Below are 5,970 nucleotides of genomic sequence, written 5' to 3'. Positions count from 1 at the left end.
CCATTTGTTTATTTTTGTTTTTATTTCCATTTCTCTAGGAGGTGGGTCAAAAAGGATCTTGCTGTGATTTATGTCATTGAGTGTTCTGCCTTGTTTTCTTCTAAGAGTTTTATAGTGTCTGGCCTTACATTTAGGTCTTTAATCCATTTTGAGGTTTTTTTTGTGTATGGTGTTAGGGAGTGTTCTAGTTTCATTCTTTTACATGTAGCTGTCCAGTTTTCCCAGCACCACTTATTGAAGAGGCTGCCTTTTCTCCATTGTATATTCTTGCCTCCTTTATAAAATTAAGGCGACCATATGTGTGTGGGTTTATCTCTGGGCTTTCTATCCTGCTCCATTGATCTATATTTCTGTTTTTGTGCCAGTACCATACTGTCTTGATTACTGTAGCTTTATATTATAGTCTGAAGTCCAGGAGCCTGATTCCTCCGGCTCTGTTTTTCTTTCTCAAGATTGCTTTGGCTATTTGGGGTCTTTTGTGTTTCCATACAGATTGTAAAATTTTTTCTAGTTCTGTGAAATATGCCATTGGTAGTTTGATAGAGATTGCATTGCATCTGTAGGTTGCTTTGGGTGGTATAGTCATTTTCACAATGTTGATTCTTCCAATCCAAGAGTATGGTATATCTCTCCATCTGTTGGTATCATCTTTAATTTCTTTCATCAGTGTCTTACAGTTTTCTGCATACAGGTCTTTTGTCTCCTTACGTAGGTTTATTCCTAGGTATTTTATTCTTTTTGTTGCAGTGGTAAATGGGAGTGTTCCTTAATTTCTCTTTCAGATTTTTCATCATTAGTGTATAGGAATGCAAGAGATTTCTGTGCATTAATTTTGTATCCTGCTACTTTACCAAATTCATTGATTAGCTCTAGTAGTTTTCTGGTATAACATCTTTAGGATTCTCTATGTGTTGTATCATGTCATCTGCAAACAATGGCAGCTTTACTCTTCTTTTCCAATTTGGATTCGTTTTATTTGTTTTTCTTCTCTGATTGCTGTGGCTAAAACCTCCAAAACTATGTTGAATAATAGTGGTGAGAGTGGGCAACCTTGTCTTGTTCCTGATCTTAGAGGAAATGGTTTCAGTTTTTCACCATTGAGAACGATGTTGGCTGTGGGTTTGTCATATATGGCCTTTATTATGTTGAGGTAGGTTCCCTCTATGCCTACTTTCTGGAGAGTTTTTATCATAAATGGGTGTTGAATTTTGTCGAAAGCTTTTTCTGCATCTATTGAGATGATCATATGGTTTTTCTCCTTCAATTTGTTAATATGGTGTATCACATTGATTGATTTGCATGTATTGAAGAATCCTTGCGTTCCTGGGATAAACCCCACTTGATCATGGTGTATGATCCTTTTATTGTGCTGTTGGATTCTGTTTGCTAGTATTTTGTTGAGGATTTTTGCATCTATGTTCATCAGTGATATTGGCCTGTAGTTTTCTTTCTTTGTGACATCTTTGTCTGGTTTTGGTATCAGGGCGACGGTGGCCTCATAGAATGAGTTTGGAGTGTTCCTCCCTCTACTATATTTTGGGAGAGTTTGAGAAGGATAGGTGTTAGCTCTTCTCTAAATTTTTGATAGACTTCACCTGTGAAGCCATCTGGTCCTGGGCTTTTGTTTGTTGGAAGATTTTAAATCTCAGTTTCCATTTCAGTGCTTGTGATTGGTCTGTTCTTATTCTCTATTTCCTCCTGGTTCAGTCTCAGAAGGTTGTGCTTTTCTAAGGATTTTTCCATTTCTTCCAGGTTGTCCATTTTATTGGCATAAAGTTGCTTGTAGTAATCTCTCATGATCCTTTGTATTTCTGCAGTGTGACTTGTTACTTCTCCTTTTTCATTTCTAATTTTTTTTGAATTTTATTTTATTTATTTTTTTATATAGCAGGTTCTTATTAGTTATCCATTTTTTACATATTAGTGTATATATGTCAATCCCAATCTCCCAGTTCACCATTTATGATTTCTTTCCTTCTGATAACTTTGGGGATTTTTTGTTCTTCTTTCTCTAATTGCTTTAGATGTAAGGTTAGGTTGTTTATTTGAGTTGTTTCTTGTTTCTTGCGGTAAGATTTTATCACTGTAAACTTCCCTTTAGAACTGCTTTTGCTGCATTCCATAGTTTTTGGGTCGTTGTGTTACATTGTCATTTGTTTCTAGGTATTTTTTGATTTCCTCTTGATTTCTTCAGTGATCTCTTGGTTATTTAGTAATGTATTGTTTAGCCTCCATGTGTTTGTATTTTTTACAGATTTTTGCCTGTAATTGATATCTAGTCTCATAGTGTTGTGGTTGAAAGAGATACTTGATAAAATTTCAATTTTCTTAAATTTACCAGGGCTTGATTTGTGACCCAAGATATGATCTGTCCTGGAGCGTGTTCTATGAGCGCTTGAGAAGAAAGTGTATTCTGTTGTTTTTGGATGGAATGTCCTATAAATATCAATTAAGTCCATCTTGTTTAATGTATCATTTAAAGCTTGTGTTTCCTTATTTATTTTCATTTTGGATGATCTGTCCATTGGTGAAAGTGGGATGTTAAAGTCCCCTACTATGAATGTGTTACTGTTGATTTCCCCTTTTATGGCTGTTAGCATTTGCCTTATGTATTGAGGTGCTCCTATGTTGGGTGCATAAATATTTACAATTGTTATATCTTCTTCTTGTACTGATCCCTTGATCATTATGTAGTGTCCTTCTCTGTCTCTTGTAACAGTCTTTATTTTAAAGTCTCTTTTGTCTGATATGAGAATTGCTACTCCAGCTTTCTTTTGATTTCCATTTGCATGGACTATCTTTTCCATCCCCTCACTTTCAGTGTGTATGTGTCTGTAGGTCTGAAGTGGGTCTCTTGTAGACAGCATATATATGGGTCTTGTTTTTGTATCCATTCAGCCAGTCTATATCTTTTGGTTGGAGCATTTAATCCATTTACATTTAAGGTAGTTATCGATATGTAGTTCCTATTACCGTTTTCTTAATTGTTTTCAGTTTCTTATTGTAAGTCTTTTCCTTCTCTTGTGTTTTCTGCCTAGAAAAGTTCCTTTAGCATTTGTTGTAAAGCTGGTTTGGTGGTGCTGAATTCTCTTTGCTTGTCTGTAAAGTTTTTAATTTCTCCGTCAAATCTGAATGAGATCCGTGCCAGGTAGAGTAATCTTCGTTGTAGGTTTTCCCCTTTCATCACTTTAAATATGTCCTGCCAGTCCCTTCTGGCTTGCAGAGTTTCTGCTGAAAGATCAGCTGTTAACCTTATGGGAATTCCCTTGTATGTTACTTGTTGCTTTTCCCTTGATGCTTTTAGTATTTTTTTTTTCCTTAAATTTTGATAGTTTGATTGATATGTGTCTTGGAGTGTTTCTCCTTGGATTTATCCTGTATGGAACTTTCTGTGCTTCCTGGACTTGATTGACTATTTCCTTTCCTGTATTAGGGAAGTTTTCAACTATAATCTCTTCAAATATTTTCTCATTCCCTTTCTTTTTCTCTTCTTCTTCTGGGACCCCTATAATTCGAATGTTGGTGCATTTAATGTTGTCCCAGATGTCTCTGAGACTATCCTGAATTCTTTTCATTCTTTTTTCTTCTTTCTGCTCTCTGGTAGTTATTTCCACTATCTTCCAGGTCACTTATCCATTCTTCTGCCTCAGTTATTCTGCTATTGATTCCTTCTAGAGAGTTTTTAATTTATTTATTGTGTTGTTCATCATTGTTTGTTTGCTCTTTAGTTCTTCTAGGTCTTTGTTCGATGTTTCTTGTCTTTTTTCCATGCTATTTCCAAGATTTTGGATCATCTTTACTATCAGTGCTCTGAATTCTTTTTCAGGTAGACAGCCTATTTCCTCTTCATTTGTTTGGTCTGGTGGGTGTTTACCTTGCTCCTTCATCTGGTGTGTGTTTCTCTGTCTTCTCAGTTTGCTTAACTTACTGTGTTTGGGGTCCCCTTTTCGCAGACTGCAGGTTTGCAGTTCCCATTGTTTTTGGTGTCTGCCCCCAGTGGCTAAGGTTGTTTCAATGGGTTGTGTAGGCCTTCTTGTGGAGGAGACTAGTGTCTGTGTTCTGGTGGATGAGGCTGGATCTTGTCTTTCCAGTGGGCAGGACTGCATCCGGTGTTGTGTTTTGGGGTGTCTGTGACCTTATTATGATTTTATGGAGCCTCTCTGCTAATCGGTGGGGTTGTGTTTCTGTCTTGCTAGTTGTTTGGCATAGGGTGTCCAGCACTGTAGCTTGCTGGTCTTTGAGTGGACCTGGGTCTTAGCTTTGAGATGGACATCTCTGGGAGAGCTTTTGCCATTTGATATTATGCGGAGCCAGGAGGTCCCTGGTGGACCAGTGTCCTGAACTCGGCTGTCCCACCTCAGAGGCACAGCCCTGACACCCGGCCGGAACACCAAGATCCTGTCAGCCACACGGCTCGGTCAGCCATCCTGTCACGGAGTTGCCTGAAGCCCAGGCATCCTGTCGGGGGATCCTCTCCTCAGGTTCTGGAGATACCTGAGGGGCGGCCTCCTGTCAGGGGCTTCCAGATTAGTTGCAGTTGCCTGAGGTCCAGGCTCGGGTGTGAGTCATGTGGGGCATTGGGCGCTCGCCTTCTCTGCTCCTGCGTGCAGCATTGGGGGGTTCGGCTGACGTCTGAGCAGGTTATGGCTTCCACCCAGGTTTACATCTGGGCCCCATGTTTATGACTGGGGGGGTTTACATCTGAGGGTTTACTTCTGGAACCCAGTTTTACATCTGGGCCCGCTTGGGGGGTTTACACAGTGGGTGTCTTTGTAAATTTGTGGTCCTCTGTTATACCCTTCAAGATAACAAATTTGAAATTTCACTTCAGTTTGATTCATAAAAATACCACAGTATTTGGTTCGGTTGCTAGAGAGCGTACCATATGTACATATACAGAGTATACCTGCATATATACATATATACATAGGCATATTTATGTGCATGCACACACACAGATATAACTGAGTCCATCTAATTACATGGGCAAATAGAACATAGATTTTCCTTTTGTCCATAGATCAAATCCTTCCCCAGTCAGCCAACCTGCGGATGTGCATCTGTGCACATGTCTGTGGTCTGACTTAGTTTGTGAAGGTTACTCTTCTTGAAGGCCAGGTTCATTTCTCTCTACCTCGCTGAACTTTGGCTTACTGGCCCTTGTCTCATCCAGATAGGGCTTGAAAGTAAAAACCATTGGAATTATTTACATTGTGTTCTCCATGTCCTCTTATTTTTTTTTCAGAAGTTGATTTTCAAATGAAAACTCTCATCGTAGATGGAGAGCTAACAGCCCTGCAGCACTGGGATACGGCTGGGCAGGAGAGGCAAGTGCTTTCCATAATGCTTTGAATTCTGCTGAGGTTTGCACAGACAAGCCATTTAAAAAATATGTGTGGTTGACATGGCCCAATTTAAGGTCCTGTAAAGTGCTGCACCTGCTTTAGAGTTAGGACATGTGGGTGGAGGTGTGCTCTTCCTCTGGTGAGCACCCCGTACCCTGTGTGTGTGCCCTGTGGTGTTGCACATGGGTAGTTCTCCCACCCACCCACAGTATTCCCTACCCACCACCCCCAAAATAATTTTTCTCTGATGTGCCTCTTCTTCCATCCTTCTCTGTACGTCCACACGGGATCTGGTAGCTTGCTGCTGAGGCTGGAATTTTTAGAACTTATGCTCTCAAGCTATGCTCTGAGGCTTGTAGACATTCTTGGGATTGTTTGGTGGAGAAAATGATCTGCTTTTCTAAATCAGCAGCCCAGATTCTTATGCTGTTACTGTTCACCAAGTCATTCTAGGCCTCGGGGATGGCTATTTCACAGTAATAGGCTGCTATTAGATTCTTCTCAATTGGGGGTTATTTTAGAAGATGAGAAGAAAGTGAGCATCAAAGAGATGAAGAATGAGGCAGCCCCAAACTGACTGACTGATTAGAACCGTCACTTACCTGCTTTTCTCTCTTCCAGATTC

The sequence above is a fragment of the Mesoplodon bidens genome, assembly GCF_964165515.1.
Source record: "Mesoplodon bidens genome assembly, chromosome: 6".
In the NCBI taxonomy this organism is placed as follows: domain Eukaryota; kingdom Metazoa; phylum Chordata; class Mammalia; order Artiodactyla; family Ziphiidae; genus Mesoplodon; species Mesoplodon bidens.
The sequence above is the reverse complement of the archived record's forward strand: the minus strand, read 5'-3'. Positions refer to the sequence as shown.